This window comes from Bos grunniens, chromosome 25, assembly GCF_055505025.1.
Source record: "Bos grunniens cultivar Pamir isolate PY7600 chromosome 25, Bosgru_T2T1.0, whole genome shotgun sequence".
Lineage (NCBI taxonomy): Eukaryota > Metazoa > Chordata > Mammalia > Artiodactyla > Bovidae > Bos > Bos grunniens.
In genome coordinates, this window is record NC_141189.1 from 12,734,958 (window position 1) to 12,755,000 (window position 20,043).

At 46.7% G+C, this 20,043-nt stretch overlaps 1 protein-coding gene and 1 long non-coding RNA gene across 17 annotated transcripts in view; both read left to right on the forward strand.

Moving 5' to 3' along the window:
- Window positions 1–20,043, forward strand: part of AUTS2 (activator of transcription and developmental regulator AUTS2) — a 1,218,095-nt gene that overhangs the window by 919,371 nt on the left and 278,681 nt on the right. The window lies entirely within an intron of this gene.
- LOC147345030 (uncharacterized) overlaps window positions 1–20,043 on the forward strand; it is a 145,997-nt gene that overhangs the window by 49,035 nt on the left and 76,919 nt on the right. For both annotated transcript variants that reach the window (XR_015154495.1, XR_015154496.1), the window contains exon 1: window positions 1–20,043. This exon is cut by the window's left edge; it is cut by the window's right edge and continues 52,959 nt beyond it. This is a non-coding gene — a long non-coding RNA (uncharacterized LOC147345030).

Sequence of the window (20,043 nt, forward strand, 5' to 3'; positions counted from 1 at the left end):
AATACCTGTGGCGGATTCATTTCGATATTTGGCAAAACTAATACAATATTGTAAAGTTTAAAAATAAAATAAAATTTTTAAAAAAAGTTAAAAAAAAAAAAAAGAATTCAGGACGGGTGATCCCTTCGGCCAAATCTCACGTTTCTGATCCTGCACTTGGCGTCTTCCCCGACAGCCAGCCTGCTCAGACATGAGGCGGGTGAGGATGAGATGGCAGGTTTCTGGGGCTGGGTCTCAAAGACCCACACAGGGCGTCAGGAGGAGTTCACTCTTTGATGAACAGAGTTGTTGAGCACCCGCTACACGCTGGGTGCTGCTGCTCCAGGCAGTAGCGGCTAGAAGAGTGGAGAATCCCTGCATTCTGGTGGGGGAGGGGCCGACGACGAACACGGAAGTAAAATGCATAAGGGGTCAGAGTCCACGTGCCCGGGGGAGAGGGAGCAGGAAGGGGACCCAGAGTGCCTACTGTCTTAAGTAGGGCGGCCAGGGAAGGTCTTTTCAAAGGAGACGTTTGAAGAAAGAGTGGAAGGAGCTAAAGGCACTAGACTTGAGGGTCAGGGGGCGGGGGGCGGGGACCAGGCCCGTGCAAGACTTGAGGATCTGCGGGGTGAGAGATCCAGGCCAGCAGCAAGGGCGGGAGTGCAGGGAGCCTCACGTACAGCTTTCCTTAAACCTGCAGATGCCAGGCCTCTGCTGGCTGCATGTGTTTGCATTCATGAGAGCACTGTGCATCTGAAAACTTTTCTCAAATCCCGAGCTTGGTCCATGGCTTTCATTTTTGCTGTAATGACTTCCTGCGCTTGGGGAGCTCTGTAATAGGTGCCTGCGGAAAGCTGCGATCATTAGGCCTGGGTTGGTGTCGTCTTACCTATGTGGAAAACAGCAGAACTGCTTTTGGCACTGATTGGATCTTGGGGAGGTGACTCGTATTTTCTTGGGTTTTTTTCATGCAGATCATTGAAAACATGTCAGGGCCCTGCTCTCCAATGTTTCTCTTAAATAGGGGAGAATCATGTTTTTATATGCAGGGGGGTATACAGGAAGGGACTTGGGGTGGGGGTTGGGCCGAAGGGTTCTTATATTTTAAATGCCAGTCAGCTGCAACCACTAGTTATCTGGAGCCTGTTCAAACTCATTTGGAGAACAGTTGAATTTTTAAAGTGCCTTTTGATTCTCTCTTTCATTTATTTTAACTGATCTGCTGGGATTAGGAGCTTGGTAGGGGAACACCAGAACGCTTGCCAAAATGTGTGAATAATTAGAGCTCCGATGATGTGTGCCAGATAGAAGGGGAGTATTCACACTTCTGATTAGATTCAGCTAAATGCAGTTGTAAATCACAGCCGCCAGAGTCACGGAGCCAACCGGAGTGCGCAAGGGAGGAGGCCTGGGGGCAGCAAGGGGATGAGGGGCTGCCCCACGGCCGGGCAGGCAGGATGGCTCCAGCGGCAGCAGCAAGAGAGCAGAATTTCGGCATCCCTCTTCCAGTTTAGTTCTATCGTTGAGTCTTGCTGGACACCGAGTTGGCTACCATCTTGATAGATGGGATGAGTGGAGTCCCTGTATCCAGACAGTCTCAAGGGAGGGGATTGAACAACTGTCGTGGTGTGATGAGTGTGTCAAAAGGACAGACAACCAGCCCCGAGGCCCCTGGGAGGGGCGGGCTCCAAGGGAGGCAGAGGAGCAGGGAGAGCTCAGCCACGTGAGCCAGTGGTTAGAGGAACTCCAGGTCCAGGGAACAGCGTGTGCAGAGGCACAAATGTGCCTCAGTCTTGGTCTGATGTCCACTGTGGCTGGAGACGGGGAGTGAGGGGAACAGGATGCGAGGAGGACTGGCCACCAGATGGGCAAGGTGGATTGGGTCAGACTATGATGGGGCTCGAGTACTCATTTAGAAAGCTCCTTTTCCAACTACAAACCACTCCGTAAGTCCTGATTCAGTCCTGACAGAAGGTCAGGCCCTCCCTACCCCAGCTCCAGTGGGAGAACCCACTTTGGTCACAGGCATTGATGAAAATGTCTTGGTCTTCTTTAGACACCATGTAGGGCAGGAGAGAGAAATTTAGGGAATCGCTGCTGTCATCAGTGGGGAGCCCATGGAGGTTAGTAAGGGGAAAGGTGAAACAGAAGGTGGTTAACTTAAGAAGGCAGTTCGCTGGCAGAAGCTGTGGTGTAGGATGATCAGCGTGTGGGGTGAGCCTGCAGACCCCTGGGTCGGAGGTAGGTGGGAGGTTATGGTCAAGGTCTAGACGGAGACGATGGCGGAAGGAATCCCCTTCGAGAGGGGTCTGGGGGAACTTCCTGGCAGTCCAGTGGTTAAGACTTTGCCTTCCAATGCAGGGGATGTGGGTTCGGTCTCTGGTTGGGGAGCTAAGACCCCACATGCCATGTGGCCACAAAACCAAATCATAAAACAGAAACAATATTGTAACAAATTCAATAAAGTTAAAAAAAAAAAAAAGTGATCCACATTAAAAAACAAATCCTTAAAAGGAAAGAAGATTTCACAGTGGATTCAAATAGGGTTGGGCTTCCCTGGTAGCTCAGCTGGTAAAGAATCCACCTGCAATGCAGGAGACCTGGGTTCGATCCCTGGGTTGGGAAGATTCCCTGGAGAAGGGAAAGGCTACCCACTCCAGTATTCTGGCCTGGAGAATTCCATGGACTGTATAGTCCATGGGGTCGCAAAGAGTCGGACATGACTGAGCAACTTTCCCTTTCGCCTTCAAATAGGGCCTGTTGAGGAGGACCCCAGCTGTGAGCTGGGTTCCTTGACAAACTGAATGGGGCCCTTTTTGAACCCTTGCAGTGGTCCTAGTGGTCCTCATCTCTCCTGATCAGCATGGAGGGCTGCAGCCAAAGACACGCATCCTTCAAAAAGCAGACAGGGAGTATGTGTTTGAAAGCATGGCCCGAGGTCTGGAATCCTGGCAGGTTCCTAGCCACGTCCACACTTTCTCTCCCTCTGCAGTGCTCTTCTCATGCTCCAAGCTCCACAGTGATGCTAGAAGTAGTGGTAGTCTTAAAAAAAAAAAAAAAGAATCACTCACCTCTCACTCTGTAAGCCCATCACAGCCGTGAGATGCCTTCTGTGGCCCCCCTCTCCATCCTGTGCTTTGAAGAGTGGCTCCCTTTCTCTGTCTTAATCATGTAACAAGATGCTCTGAAATGAACCAGCAGCTTGAGGTGGGAGTAAAAACCCAGGAAAAGGAATGCAGAGGAAATGCGACAGAATGGCATGAAACCCAAAGCAAATGGTAAAAAAAAAAAAAAAAAATGAGCAACACATGGAGAATGTGGAACAGAGCAAAGCATAAAAATCACAACCACATCTGACATCTCTCGAAATGGCAAGAAACAGAGGAAATCACACATGTGGCTCTCTTCAAGTCAGAAGAATTCCTCTTCACCATCCATGGCGGGGTGAAGGAGAGTCTCTTGAAAGACACGAACCCTTTTCAGGTTTTCCTACCAGACCTTTTATTTCTTCTGCTTTGGCCGATCATTTCAGACACTCAGAGAAATGCGTGGTCTATTGCAACTTCTCCAGGCACAGAATCATAGATAAATCGATGCTTTCCAATGTGTGTGTTTGAAAGAAAATAATTCAAGATGTAAAGGGGGAAATCTAGAACTACTTTTCCTACTTATTTTTATCTTACTCTTTTAGATTTATTATATATATGTTTTAGAACTAGTATAGTGGTATTTGATTATGGTGTGTAAGTAAAACTGTATTGGCAGAGTGATGGGTTTTTCTGTTTGTTGCTCCTTTTTGCACTGGGCATGTGATCTAAATGCCGTCCCCCAGGATAGTTACCAGGGTTGTTGGGGCTGGGGACAGGAAGAATGCTCTAGAATTACGTGCTTCCTTATGGAAACAGGGGACTTAACTAGATAGTCTGTTTCCTCTGGGCCTACATAATAGCCTGGCAGGTTCTCTTAGAGCCTCAAACACTCCAGATCTGTAGTCAGAGCCCAGAGGAGAGGAAATTGCCTTCCAGGGTCCTTCGGACAAGAGATGGCCACTTTTATGTAGCCAGTAATCAGTTGCAGAGCTGCACTCACAAGTGGCAGAAACACAGAGGTCACCCTCAGGGGCCCCACCCTCAGAGGCCTGGCTCCTTCACTGCCCTTCCCCCAGTGCTGCTGTTGTTGTGGGGGGTGGGGGTGTCTGTGCCTGTTTGTTTCACCTCCCAGCACTGCCATCCAGGCCACGATGTGCAAAGATGCTGGATTGTTGTGAGCCTTCCCTTGACACCAGGATAACCTAAAAACATTTCATCATTACCACCAAACTTAGAGCCAGGAACACGGTGCCGTGCTTGGATGCACTTGATCTTTTCTGCAACCATCCAGCTTTCTTTTTTCTGTTTTTCCAGACTTAAACTCCAACCTAGCTCAAGCTCAGAAATCCCATCAGTGTTGGAGAAGCAGGTGGGACAAGGGTGGCCGGGGTTGGGGGTTAGGCGGGGAGGTAGGGGTGTGCTCTTCACTTGAGTTGTCAGCCTTGTCTCCACGGCCGAAAACTCACCCTCCCACCCCACTGCCCAGCAGTCTTCTCTCCGTGGAGTCTCCTCCCCATTTCTTCCTCATCTGCTCGGTCTAGACCCTTAGGCAGCCTGTTCCTAAATGACACATCCCTTCCAGAACCAAATGGCTCTCCTCACCTCACTGTAGACAGATGTGCGGCAGGGCCCTCGCCTCCAGCCAAGAGCGCTTCTCATCAGAAGGTTATGAACAGCCTTGGGCTCACTTTTTCCTGTTTTCCTCTCCACCAGTGTTCATCACGCAGCTCCATATTACCGGTGATCTTTCTAGATGGGCTTCCCTTGTGGCTCTGTTGGTAAAGAATCCACCTGCAATGCAGGAGACCTGGGTTCAATCCCTGGGTTTGGAAGATTCCCTGGAGGAGGGAAAGGCTACCCGCTCCAGTATTCTGGCCTGGAGAATTCCATGGACTGTATAGTCCATGGGGTCGCAAAGAGCCGGACACAACAGAGTGACTTTCACTTCCACTTTCTAGATGTTAAACAGAGGTATAGCGCTCGTGTAAGAACACATCGTCAGCTACAAATGGGAGATATTATCCACTAGCGTTGTCCATTGCCGCATTTCTGCCCTACTGAAATAGGAGCTAGACCACATCTGTTTGAAATCAGTGGCATGAAATAATAGCTGGTGAGTGGAGTCCTGAAGGAAGTGAGCCATGGTGGCATCCAGGGTCTCCTTCTGTTGGAAAGACTTTTGCCCACAGCCCCCAGTAGTGTTTATAGGGCTCAGGCTGTCAAGAATTTCATGTATCTCCTGTAGAAAAGTAGTAATGGAAACTGTTCACGTGAGGATGTCATGACTCTCAAAGACCTTGGATTATAGGAGTCAATGATGCACAGTCAGAAGGGCCCATCACCTCTCATCTGAGGGCTCATCAGCCTCTTACCAGCTGTGAGCTTTGAGGAGGTGCCCATTCAGGCAAAGGCCTGGTAGCAGACATCTCAGGAATGGCAGAGTCTTGTTCTGATGTGGGTATGTTTTTTGAATGAAGAATTCATGCAGCAGCCAGGGAAGATGTGGTATTTTGTCAAGATACTCTGTACTCTCCATCCTTTGTCAGCAGGGGAGTTAGTGGTGTGGGTGGGGCCATCCCCACAAGCCACAAGACACTTAGCAACACTGCTCTGCCCATGAAATGCCAGTAGCTCTTGCTATCAGCTTGATACCTGAAACACGGCCCCCCACATTTCCAAATGCTCCCTGAGGAGGGGGGAGGGAAGAGGGAGACCACAGGGGAAGAGAGAGGGTAGACTACTTTCTGTAAAATGGGTGCAGCCAGCCCATTATTTCACTCAGGATCCTGACTAGACTGTTCAGCACATTTTGGAAAGAGAAGGAGCATTGGTCCCCAAAGGAAGTGCCTGAGTCTGGTCCAGTGCATTCTCACATGTTAACCCAGCTACACCAGCCATTTATGGACCTGTTTGTGTCTGCAAATAGTAACAGTGCAGTGAGACTTATGAATTCTAGGTCTAGAATTAGATTTACAAGTCAGTAAAATGTGGCATGGGGTTTCCTAGGTGGCTCAGATGGTAAAGAATTTGCCAGCAGTGCTGGAGACCCAGGTTCGATCCCTGGGTGTGGAAGATCCCCTGGAGAAGGGAATGGCAACCCACTCCAGTATTCTTGCCTGGAGATTTCCAGGGACAGAGGAGCTTGGTGGGCTACAGTCCATGGGTTGCAAAGAGATTGACATGACTTAGCGACTAAGATACACACAAACTGTAGCATGTGTGTGTTTGTGATGATCCACGTGTGGGAACCAGACAGTTTGAAAATTGACCCAAAAGCAAAGATCATTTTCTCTACCAATGAAAAATTCCTTGTTAAGAACGCATTTCTTTTTTCTTTCAATTTTTAAAAAAAATTTTATACCAACATCTCCCCTGCTAAAGAATGGAGATTGCTTGTTAGTTGAACCAGCTGGCAATGAACTTATGATTAAAACAAAACCTATTTTGAATTTTTCAGTCAGAGATTTTCATTAATTTGATGTCATGAATGTTAAGATCAGTTACAAAACTCTTCATAATGCTTTTCTGTGTTTAGACATTTCTCATCTGCCACTTTGCATGTACGGAGGTTGAGTACGTAGATTTGCTGTAAATTAAATATTAAAGCTTGATAGACTGTTTTTATCTCCTTCTGTTTGTTCACTCCTAATAGCCCCATGCCCAGGCTCTAAAGGGAGGCAAGTTCTGAGAGTTTTAATGCACAGACTTGGCAGGGACGGGGCAAAGGGGGCCGTGCTGACCCCATATCACACCTCTCTGCCACGCCATCGGAGGCTTCTGTTGGAGCTCTTCTGGAAGGTATCTGTTCTTGCCAGAAGCTGTCCTGCATTGTCAGGGAAAAGGTATTAGGTGCAGGTGTCAAACATGACTAATGAGGCATGAGGAGTCGACAGCAAAATAACAGAGATTAGAGGCGCAGAGGACTTGTGACTGAAGTGTGAATAGCAGTGTGGATGTGTGACTGACACAGAAAAGAGGGAGATGGCACAGAGGAGCAGTACCTCTCACACCCGCATGGAGAATGGGCAGTTTCAATTATGGGGTTGGTATCTCCTCATATCCTATAGCGAGTGGGGAAAAAGAGAAAAAAAAAATACCTCAATGGTTTTTTCTCTTTAAATGATGAGCTTTCTGTAAGTGTTCAGGCTGGGCAGCAGAATGCCCCAAATCTCCTAAGACAAGCCAGAGTCATCTGCTCTCTCTTGGATGTACACAACTTGTTTGACTGTGAAACTGCCAGAAAAGATGGGGCATGTTTTGCCCATTGACTTTCCTTATCATCAGAACATCACGGTAGTATAGTGTGAAGTCAGGCAAGGTTGATTCCTCCAGCTCCATTCTGCTTTCTCAAGTTTGCTTTGGCTGTTCAGGGTCTTCTGTGTTTCCATACAAATTGTGGGATTTTTTGATCTGGTTTTGTGAAAAATACCATTGGCTGTTTGGCAGGGATTGCATTGAATCTGCAGATTGCTTTGGGTACTGTAGTGATTTTCACACTATTGATTGTTCAGTCCAGGAACGTGGTCTATCTCTCCATTGTTTGCATCGTCTTTGATTTCCTTCATCAGTGTTGCATAGTTTTCTGCATACAGGTCTTTTGTCTCTTTAGGTAGGTTTATTCCTAGGTATTTTATTCTTTTTGATGCAGTGGTGAGTGGGATTGTTCCTTAATTCCTCTTTCTGTTTTTTCATTGTTAGTGTATAAGAATGCAGGGGATTTCTGTGTATTAATTTTATGTCCTGGGACTTTGCTTTATTCATTGATTCAGTTCAGTTCAGTCGCTCAGTCGTGTCCGACTCTTTGCGACCCCATGAATCGCAGCACGCCAGGCCTCCCTGTCCATCACCAACTCCCGGAGTTCACTCAGACTCACGTCCATCGAGTCGGTGATGCCATCCAGCTATCTCATCCTCTGTCGTCCCCTTCTTCTCCTGCCCCCAATCCCTCCCAGCATCAGAGTCTTTTCCAATGAGTCAGCTCTTCTCATGAGGTGGCCAAAGTACTGGAGTTTCAGCTTTAGCATCATTCCTTCCAAAGAACACCCAGGACTGATCTCCTTCAGGATGGACTGGTTGGATCTCCTTGCAGTCCAAGGGACTCTCAAGAGTCTTCTCCAACACCACAGTTCAAAAGCATCAATTCTTCAGTGCTCGTCTTTCTTCACAGTCCCAACTCTCGCATGCATACATGACCACTGGAAAAACCATAGCCTTGACTAGACGGACCTTTGTTGGCAAAGTAATGTCTCTGCTTTTGAATATGCTATCTAGGTTGGTCATAACTTTCCTTCCAAGGAGTAAGCATGTTTTAATTTCATGGCGATTAGCTCTAGTAATTTTTTGGTGGCATCTTTAGGGTTTTCTGTGTATAGGATCATGTTATCTGCAAAGAGTGAGAGTTTCACCTCTTCTTTTCCAGTCTGGATTCCTTTTATTTCTTTTTCTTCTCTGATTGCTGTGGCTAGGAATTCCAAAACTTTGTTGAATAATAGTGGCAAGAGCGGGCACCCTTATCTTGTGCCTGATCTCAGAGGAAATGCTTTCAGTTTTTCACTTTTGAGAATAATGTTTGCTGTGGGTTTGTCATATATGGCCTTATTATGTTGAGGTATGTTCCTTCTGCGCCTACTTTCTGGAGTGTTTTTATCAGAAATTAGAGTTGAATGTTATCAAAAGCTTTCTCTGCATCTATTGAGATGATCATATGATTTTTATTTTTCAGTTTGTTAACATGGTGTATCACATTGATTTATTTGTATATATTGAAGAATCCTTACATCTTTAGAATAAAGCCCACTTGATCATGATGTATGATCATTTTAATGTGTTGCTGAATTTCTGTTAGAATTTTGTTGAGGATTTTTGCATCTATGTTCATCAGTGATGTTAGCCTTTTTTTTGTGGCATCTTTATCTGGTTTTGCTATCAGGGTGATAAGGGCCTCGTAGAATGAGTTTTCCTTCCTCTGCAATTTTCTGAAAGAGGTTGAGCAGGACAGGTGTAAACTTGTGGTATAATTCAAAAGTGAAGCCTGTGAAGCCATCTGGACCTGGGCTTTTGTTTGTTGGAAGAGTTTTGGTTACAAAGCTACAGCCATCAAGACAGTTGGTACTGGCACAAAAACAGAAATACAGACCAATGGAATAAGATAGAAAACCCAGAAATAAACCCACATGCCTGTGGGCACCTTATCTTTGACAAAGGAAGCAAGAAAATACAGTAGAGAAAAGTCAGTCTCTTCAATAAGTGGTTCTGGGAAAACTGGACTGCTGCATGTAGAAGAATGAAATTAGAACACTTCCTAAAACCATACATAAAAATAAACTCAAAATGGATTAAAGACCTAAATATAAGACCAAAAAATATAAAACTCTTAGAGGAAAACATAGGCAGAACACTCTTTGACATAAATCACAGCAAGATCCTCTATGACTCACATCCTAGAGTAATGGAAATAAAAACAAAAATAAACAAATGGGACCTAATTAAACTTAAAAGCTTTTGCACAGAAAAGGAAACTATAAAAAGGTGAAAAGACCACCCTCAGAGTGGGAGAAAAGAAAGCAAATGAAACAACTGACAAAGGATTAATCTCCAAAATATTACAAACAGCTCATTCAGCTTACTACCAGGAAAAAAGACAACCCTATCAAAGAGTGGACAGAAGACCTGAACATACATTTCTCCAAAGAAGACATACAGATGGCTAATAAACACATGAGAAGATGCCCAGCATCACTATTAGAGAAGTGTGAATCAAAACTCCAACGAGTTATCACCTCACACCATTCAGAATGGCCATACATCAAAAAGTCTACAGTACATACTGTAGTCTACAGTCTACAGTAAATACTGGACAAGGTGTGGAGAAAAGAGAACCCTCTTGCACTGTTGGTGGGAATGCAAATTGATACAGCCACTATGTAGAACAGTATAAAGATTCCTTAAAAAACTAGGAATAAAACTATCATATGACCCAGCAATCCCACTACTGGCCATATACCCTGAGGAAACCATAATTGAAAAAGACATGTACTCCAGTGTTCATTGCAGCACTGTTTACAATAGCTAGGACATGGAAGCAACTTAGATGTTCATTGACAGATGAATAGAAACAGAAGTTGTGGTACGTATGTGGAATATTACTCAGCCATAAAAAAGAAGTGTGTTTGAATCAGGTCTAATGAGGTGGATGAACCTAGAACATATTATACAGAGTGAAGTAGGTCAGAGAGAGAAAGACAAATATCATATATTAACACATATATATGGAGTCTAGGAAGATGGTACTGATTAAACTATTTTCAGGGCACAGTGGAGACACAGAGGACAGACGGGTGGACACAGGTGGGAAAGGAGAGGGTGGGATGAATGGAGAGAGTAGCATTGAATCATGTGTGTTACCATATGTAAATTAGGTAGCCAGTGGAAATTGGCTGTATGACGCAGGGAGCTCAAACCCATGGCTCTGTGACTACCTGGAGAGGTGGGATGGGATAGAAGGTGAAGGAGGTTCAAGAGGGAGGGGCATATGCATACCTGTGGCTGATTCATGTCCATATATGGCAGAAACCAACACAATATTGTAAAGCAATTATCCTCCAATTAAAAATAAATTTAAATGTTAAAAAAAGAACATCACAGTAATAGTGCAGTGTCCATGGGTATAGACTCCCCTCCAAGCTAATCGAATTGTATACATTAATAATATGCAGATTTATGTATGAAAGAGGAATCTCCTACACACGGGCCCACGAGGGCTCTGACTAGGGCATCATGCCTTCCTGAAGCCTGTATTCTAAATAGAGGAGGCCAAGAAAAGTAGTAAAAAACAGTACCATTCACTGTGTTGGAGGCCACACCTGAGAAGGACCACAGGCTGCAGCAGTTGGGAGATTCCAAGGGAACTGGCAGGCCCTGAGGCTCAAAATGCAGCAAACACGTGCCCAGCATCTTTCTTTAGTGGCCCCCGCAGAGCCTGGCTCTGGCCTTTACCCCACCAGTGCTCACTGAATGACAGTCATTGTATTTTTATTTGTTCATTAGCCTCAGGGGAGACTACCCAGGCGAGGACTGTTCAGGACTGCCTTTCTGGATGAGAAACAGGCGTCTAGGGAGGAAGGAAGAGAGAGAAGCAGAGGCAAAGTAAAACCAGGTGGTGGATGCCTTCCTCCCTGGATCCTTTCTGCCAGTCCTCCCCCAGCAGAGATGAGGATGATGTTAGCGCTAAGATTGTTGATCGTCCAGAAAGCGGCTCTGAACGTGTAGACCCAGGACAGGTTTCTAAACAGCTGCGATTCCGATTCGAGGGAGGGACTTGATGTATGACCCCCATTAGAAAGTGTCTTAATGGAGAGGGCCTGCACTTTCTCCAGGTCCCCTCTGAATTAAACAACTGGAGTATTTGAAATCAAGGGTCATAAGTGTCAACAAGATGAAGAGCTTTGCCTCTTGATTAAAAGAGGTCTGTAAGTTACTTAAGAAGTTCTTGCCCACAAGAGCTGCACATGGTGGCTCTTCTGGAGGATTGTTTTGAGGGCTTTGGGTGTTTGGTTTTTTTTTTAATTTTATTGAAGTATAGTTGGTATGGGCTTCCCTGATGGCTCAGTGTTAAAGAATCCACCTGCCAATGCAAGAGACTCAGGTTCCATCCCTGGATCAGGCATATCCCCTAGAGGAGGGCATGGCAACCCAATCCAGTATTCTTGCCTGGGAAACCCCATAGACAAAGGAGCCTGGAGGGCTACAGTCCATGGGTTCTCAGAGAGTCGGACGTGACTTAGAGACTAAACAGCAACAGAGCTGGTAAACAATGCCATGTTTAATTTCTGCTCTGTGAACCATCGTTACACCCAGGGTTAAGTGCAACTGTTATCCCGAGGGGAGAGCATGAGGCCGAGACTGAAAATGCAGCTGGAGAGTTTCAGTCACACACTTTGGGGGAAACTGAGCCCAGGCAGGCTGGGAGGGGCACCCAAGGGATACACTTCCATTTCCTAACACCCTCGTGTCTGCCTCAGTATCAGTAGTGTCTTTGTTACCTAGCATGTTAATTACCAGCCCCTCCTTCCCAGTCTTAAAGTCATGCTCCAGGGCCAGGCACTGTCCTTGAAATGGATGTCCCTCCAGACATACCGCTTTGCACCCAGTTTGAGAAGCGCTGGCACCAGGGAAGCGCCCACAGCCCCAGGTGCAGTCTAGGGTCCAGTGGAGTGAGGCTCACACTGCAGTCCCAGTCCTGGGGGAGGGCTGCAGACTTTCCAAGAATGAAAGGAGAACAGGAGTGGGGCACGGGGGCGGTTGCGGAGGGAGAGCAGAGCCTAAGCAGCGTCAGTGAGGGAGACGCGTCTGGAGCGAGAGGCGACAGATGTCTTTAGGTAGATGCCCTTATGGCAACTCTTCTGGAGAGAGAGGAAAACCCCAGTAATATTAACAGGGTTACAACAAATGAAAATTGGAAAATAAGCAGATGGAACATGCCTCATAGTTTAGCTTTTATCATCAATAATTCTGAATCTGCAAGTGAATATGGCTAACTGTAGCTGAAACCATCTGCCTTTCACTTTAAGATTGTGTGTGGAATCCTGCTCTCCACCCATGGGAGAGTTGCGGGGGCAGCGGGGAAGGGAGGGAAAGAGGGAGGAAGCGGGGAGAGAACCATTACTCTGAGCTGTCCTGTCCAAACAAACGTGATCGCGCCTCATGGAAAGGTCAAGTGCAGATGGACACCATCCATCTCTGGAGACTGAAGGTCAGCAGGCGGCACCCATCATGTTCTTTCTGGGCTTGGAAGGACCCCTTCTGGCTGCCCTCTGGTTTCAAGTGTAAGCGGCCTACAGGCAGGCTCCTCCAAGGCTGGGACGGGTGTCCAGTGTCTAGTCTCTACTGTATGGCGAGGACGAACTCCGCTTAGTGCGTGGTCTTCCAGCCCTGCTGCGCTCCCCTCTGTCTCTCCAGTGTTCTGGAGGCTTAACTGTGATCCCAAATGGCATGGTGTGTTATGCAAAGGCCACAAGAGGATGGGAAGGAGGTCTTCCTGCCTCAGGGAGTTAGAATCTAGTGAAGCTAGAATCTCCAAGACAGGGGCTGCTGGTTCTGAGTCATCACCAACTCAGATCACACCTCGTCTTCATCACCCCCTTTTTGAAAATAACCTTTTTACTCAGAAGGGCATGTCATCACCGCCTGAAGGAAATCAGTGTAAATGGCACATCACCCACAAACTCAGTTTTAGCCCATTGTACCTCACATGCCCCCATTCCCTAGACCAACCCGAGAAACACAGGATGAAGCTTTTACCCCTTTGTAAATTGTGTCATCAAGAATACTACATCCATGTGAGGTGCAGGTGAGTACGGATTTCTTTTTTTTTCTACCATAACTGGGTGGGTTTTTTTGGGTTTTTTTTGTTTTTTGTTTTTTGTTTTTGAGCTTTCCTGAACACATTTTTAAATAGATAACTAAAACATAAAAACCAACCGCAACTATCCAATGGCACTTTCAGAGAAGTACGGGTACGTGTGCACGTGGGCGTGTGTGTCCCTGAGCACCAAAGGTATTCCGAAGACTTTTAATTTCTTAAGTGCCGACTACTGTTTGTTCGTACCCCGGTGGTGTTAACAAGCAGTGGATTGTTAGTGACAATCACAGTCTCTCCGGCACTTGCAGCAGAAGGCTTGATTTAATCGAAGAGCTGTCATTTATTATTCTGTTGTGCAATTCCAGGGGGGTAGCTAACTGATCAAGCTCTGGCTCCCGGGAGCAGAGGGCTTTTTTTGTTGTTGTTATGTCTAAATCCTCAATACAAATTGCAGTATTTCTGGAATCCCAGCGGGACCCATTAGAGCCTGTGGGGCATTAACGATCATTAATAGTGCTGTCAGAGAGAGAGAGGGGTGGGGAGGGAAGGCAAGAAGGGGAGGGAGCCCTTGGGAGGAAGGGGAAGCGGGGCACAGAAGAATGGCCGGGGAGTTGTGTGGCTTTTGCAGAAATGGAAAATGAACACATCTGCTTTGGTCCTAGCGCCCAGGGTTTGATGTGTGTTAGCAGGCATCTTTAATTACATAAGGTCCCCACCAGCCAGGTGCTTACTTCCTGTGTTGAAATCCCTCTTGTGGCTCAAATCCTCCATCCCCTTGTTTATCCTTCTGTCTTCCTCCTCAATGTCTTCGTCTCCCCCAGAGTCAGTCTTAAATCTCCAGTTCCAAAAACGAAAACAGAAGGGGACTTAGAAAATGAGAGTGGGGAGAGAGATTCCCTTCAAAACAGCGCCTCTGTACACACACACACACAGTCACACGTACTCGTCACAGCATAATTTCCTGCCTTGCTTGTGATGTCCCATTAACTGTGACTCCTTTTTAAGCGTTTAAATGTATAGTAATCAGGTAGAAATGTTTTAATCACTGACTAGCTTACTTATCGGGGCTGCGAAGAGAGGGTTAGGTATTAATTAGGATAACATGCCAACGTTTGCATTTGAAGTCTGCTCCTATTTAAGCAAGAGAACCCTGACCTGGGGCCCTGCTTTCAGAAGCTGATGCCTGTTTCGAGAATCTTGCTCCTCTCAGAACCCGGTGTCTGCACCAGGTCAACCTGCCTTTGCCTTTTTAAGGTCGTGTGTTTTCCTCCTGTCTCTTCATTTTCCCTTTAAATCTCAGATTCTTGAAATCTAATCTTCTTCATCCATCATATTCCCAAAGCACAGAAAGGAATTTTTCTGAACTAATAGTAATGTCGACTTCTTCATTCACCCCGGCACTGCATGCCGGTGAAATACCAAACAGCGCGCTTGACACGGGGCCCGCAGCGGAGCAAGACAGACCGGAAAGCTGCCCTTAGGGAGCTTCTGCCCTGATGGGAGAGACTTCTTTTAAGATTTGTTCTTGTATTTATTTTATTTTTGGCTGCACTGGTCTTCATTGCTACGCTCAGGCTTTCTCTAGTTGCAGTGAGTGGGGGCTACTCTTCGCTGCAATATGGGAGCTTCTCATTGCAGTGGCTTCTCTTGTAGAAAAGCATGGGCTCTACAGTGCGGCGAGCTCAGTAAGTTATGGTGCACGGGCTTAGTCGTCCCCAGGCATGTGGGATCTTCCCAGACCAGGGATCAAACCCGTGTCCCCTGCATTAGCAGGCAGATTCTTACCCACTAAACCACCAGGGAAACCAGACAGAAAGGCTTTATTCAGGACTCCTGCAGAGTCATGTAGAATGGCAACCATGGTGCACAGGGAGCCATGGGGACTAAGAACTTGTAAGGCATTCTCACCCGGGGAGCAGGTTGGGGGGAATTTCCTGCAGAAGCTCTAGGTGAGTGGGATAAAGGAGCAACAGATTAGCAGTTACTTTGTTCTGGATACAGTACGACGTGAGGTGTTTTTCCATGAAAGAACACAGCAACCCGAGTTCGTAAGGAGGATTCACCAGTTTACGGATGAGGGCACTAAGGTTTAGAGGAAGACGAGCTGCCTGTCGGGTCCAGCGTGAACCCGAAGCACCGATGTTGGCTCCATGGCCCCGGGTGCTAAGAGCTTGACCCTGGGAACGTAGCTATTCCATTTTCTCCTTTTCACCTCTTTTGGCTTCTTTGCGCCTAGATAAGCCAGGCTGACAGGTTGAGCCATTTAGCTGGCAGGAGGCCTCAGAACGGTGTGTGTGCCATGTACATGGCAGGAACAGTATCTGGCTTGCTGGTGGCTTCCCAAATTAGGCAGGATAGATACCAGAGAAGTGAGTCGACAGTCTCGAACGTGGAAGAAATACCACATTTCTTTGCCTCCTTATATCAACTCTGTTTTCTGCTTGCAAGAGCCCTCCTGCAGGGAACTTGAATTTGAGTTAACTCCCAGTGCTACCATTATCCTTTGGAGCTGTGCCCAGGGCCGGTGTCGCACCACCTGCTGAAGGACTGTGAAGTCTGGAAGTCCTCTAGGCTCGGCGTCCCCCAGCTCACTATCTGGACACCTCTCATCTCTGTCCACATGAACACACTGGGAGCCTGGGATGGCCATTTCTCCCAGGGTCTCACTTCCTCCTGTGGGCTGCCCCCAGACAGGGCCTGAGTCTCTGATGTTTGGAAAACAGCCCTCCTCTTGTCTCTCCATCCTGGTTGAATCTTTTTCTATCTTAGTGAAGCCACTCCCTACATCTTGGGCACTAAGAGTTCTGACCTCAGACTTGATCTTCCTCCTTCAAATAGATTTTGATGGCCTTTAAACTCAGTGCCAAAATTATTAGCAACTGAAGAAAACTAGCTTCCTCTCCTTGAGGAATGTGTGGGGAAATATTTTCATCCCTTGGTTCCAGTGATGGACAGGGAAGCCTGGTGTCCTGAAGTCCATGGGGTTGCAAAGAATCGGACACGAGTAAGCGACTGAACTGAACTGAATGGGGTTATTGTTACTTTTTAACGATTTAACAGACATTTTACAATTTTTTCAGTTTTAATAAGATAACTATCAGTAGATATCAGTGACTCCCGTGAACTGTAGCCCACCAAGCTCCTCTGTCCGTGGGATTATCCAGGCAAGAATACTGAAGTGGGTATCCATTCCTTTTGCCAGGGGATCTTCCCAACCAAGGGATTGAACCTAGGTCTCCTGCTTTGTAGGTGGATTCTTTACCATCTGAGCCACCAGGGAAGCCCATCAGTAGATATAATGTACATAACAATAGCATTTTGGAAGCCCTCAAGAAAAGTGTAAAGGGGTCCTGATAACAAAACACCTGAGAATCACTGCAGCAGAACAAAGAAAGGGAAGAAAAACCAAACCAGTCATATTTCCGTGTGGAATCAGCCTCGCCACTTTGACAGTTTCCAGTCTGGGTTGTGTCATCCAGTGATAGGAAGAGTTACCTGGATATGTTTGCTCTACCTTTCTTTTTTTTTTTCCTTCAGATCTAAAAATGGTGTAAATAATAGCCCCCTAAAATGCTGAATCACACACCACAGTTTCACGGAGGACAGTCACAGCTCATATATGTCTTTTGTGCTGGCATAGTAAGAGTTCCTCCTTTGACTATCCATTTCCTCCAGGTGGCTCAGTGGTAAAAAAAAAAAAACCCACCTGCCAATGCAGGAGACAGAGGAGACGCGGGTTCAATTCCTGGGTTGAGTAGATCCCCTGGAGGAGGGCATGGCAACCCACTCCAGTATTCTTGCCTGGGAAATCCCATGGACAGAGGAGCCTGGTGGGCTACAGTCCACGGGGTCACAAGGAGTTGGACACAACTGAGCACAGCACACCTGTGAGCCTCAAAAGTGGCTCAGTTTGGTTAACAAATTATAGGTTAGTCTACCTGAGTGCCCCTCAACTTGATGAGCTTATAAATAACAAAGTAAGATCCCCATCTTTCTGTAATTCAGAGAGTTAGGAAGGAGCTCCGTTGGGATCGATGGGCAGGATGTGGCAGGCAGAAAGTGTCTGTGTGTGACCTTTCCGTTCCAGCTCTGAGTGTAGGCCGCCCTGTCTTTCTCTGTCTGACACCAGGCAGTCAGGTCTTCACCTCTAAGGAGGTGGTTAACCCGTGGGCCACATGCTCAAAAAGCCCCAGCAGTTCAGATGACCACCCCCCACCCCGCCTCATTGATTTGATATAGGCGACACAGAGGCGTTTGCAGGGCTTTTTCTGGACATTGCTAAGCCTGCTGAGTCTAAGATTTCAAATGCTGTTTTGAGCTACTTGATTCAGAGGTGAAGCCAGACCACTTGGAGGGAAGTGTGAAATTCTTTGGAGTTCTTCAACTCACTTGTGACTCTATAAAAATTACCCGGGGGGTCAGAAGCAAGGAAGCAGGTGATGACGATGCTTCAAATGCTCCCCCACCCAACCACCGCCACCTCTGCCTCCCTGGCCCCTTGCAGACCAGGGGCTGAGGCAGCCCATGAAGCCTTCTTTCCTTCCCCCTCTCAGTAGGAAAATGTCTCTTTCTTCTCATAACGTTAACTTCCGTGATTTGGGGTGTATGTTAAATGCCCCCCCTACAGAAGACCGAGATCCTTGTAACACAGGAAACTTCTCTCTCTCACGTTCTGGGCCCAAGAGCACGGAAATTGGAATTCTCTTTAATTGACCATATGGTTAGCTTTGCGGCTTTGTGCAGCTATAAATCTTTGGTGTAGGTGTAACCCAACAGAAATGTCACCAGAGGAAATCATTTCCTTTGGCTTTTTCCTCTTGTTACTTTCCAAAACTCACTTAAAAAAAAAAAAAATTTAACCCATACAGCCTTTGCTGTATTTTATAAACATTGATGAGTGAAAAGAGGGAGGCCAAGTCTTGGACAAGTGAGCAGGGATTCATCAGGCAGATCCAGCGGTTCCAGCCGCATTCTTGAGAGCTCGAAATCTGGCTTTTGCTGGTGCCAGCGATTACAAAAGAGGCCTACTCAGCTTTAAGCACTCAAGTGTTGATGGACAAAGTGCTAGTTTAATGGATCTGTGTAATGGGGAACAGGTGAATAAATAGGGGATTAGTGCACCCTTCCCAGTAACAGCCTTATTATCACATGTTATGTGGGGTTTTTGCCTCCATTTGACAACTTGGGTTGTGTAAAAAAAAATTTAACACAACATAGAGTAAACCCTTCATAACAAAACATTGAAACAATTAATCAGGACTTATAAAATCTCTGGGCAACCGTGATCTGTCAGCCAGAGTGGCTGTTTCTGATCAGATCCACAGCCTCCTAAATGAATAAATGGAGAAGCAGGCTCAGAAGCCACAGCCTCTGTAAGAGGCGCAATTGTTCTCCGTAACTGAAGACGGCAAAACCCTGGGTGCAGTCAAAGAGCATTCCATTATGAGAGGGAGGGTGTATTAAAAGGACAGTTTTGAGTCTGCCCAGCCTGGAAGTCATGTTATTTATCCTCCCACCCTCAACGCGATACCCACACCCAAAACCAACCACACTGATGAAGCTCACTGAGCTCATAACCGGTGACTGTAGTCCATGCTGTGCTCTTAGCGGGGTGTTTTAGTCCTAGCCTAACGCCCTCATTAAAAGGCAGCACCAGCGCTGAAGAGGTCGTCTACTTTTCCTTTGAATCGCCCCACAATCTATTGATCGTTTTATAAATTTTAAACGATAGACATTGTATCCTCCACCCACAGCCCTTTGAAAGCTGCTTTCTTAGCAGCACGTTTATGTTTTAGATATTTATCTATATTAAGTAGAGCTCTAGTTAATTTAAACACATTTTTTAAAATGTACTTATTTTGGGCTGTGCTGGGAGTTGGTTGCTGCGTGGGCTTTCTCGAGTCGCAGCAAGTGGGGGCTACTCTCTACGTGTGTGCAGCTTCTCGTTGCTGTGGCTTCTTTTTTGTGGAGCACAGGCTCTAGGTGCACAGGCTTCAGTAGTCGTGGCACCTGGGCTTAGCTGCCCTGCGGCATGTGGGATCTTCCCAGATCAGGGATCAAACTGCATCCTCTGCACTGATTGGCAGGTGGATTTTTAACCACTGGACCACCAGAGAAATCCCGCCAGTTTGTTTTAATTGCTGTGTATTATTTCATTATATGGATAAACCATGCTTTATTAATCCTCCTATTGGTGGACATTTAGAGTACCTCTCATTTTTAGTTATGAAGATTTCTGTAATGAACCAGGGTTCCTTTATATCAAGGATCGGGAGGGCAGGGTCCTAAGGCATGGGCAGCTTGGCCTTAACTGCTTACTGCCAGTTGCTGTCTGCAGAGGTCGAATCTGTTTCCACACCCTGAAAGTGCCGCGAGTATTCCGTTTCCTGCATCTTGCCCAACTTTTACTCTCAATGTGCTGTGCTTAGTCACTCAGTCATGTCCAACTCTTTGCAACCCCATGGACTGTAGCCTGCCAGGCTCCTCTGTCCATGGGGATTCTCCAGGCAAGAATACTGGAGTGGGTTGCCATGCCCTCTTCCAGGGGATCTTCCCAACCCAGGGATCGAACCCATGTCTCCCGCATTGCAGGCTGATTCTTTACTATCTGAGCCA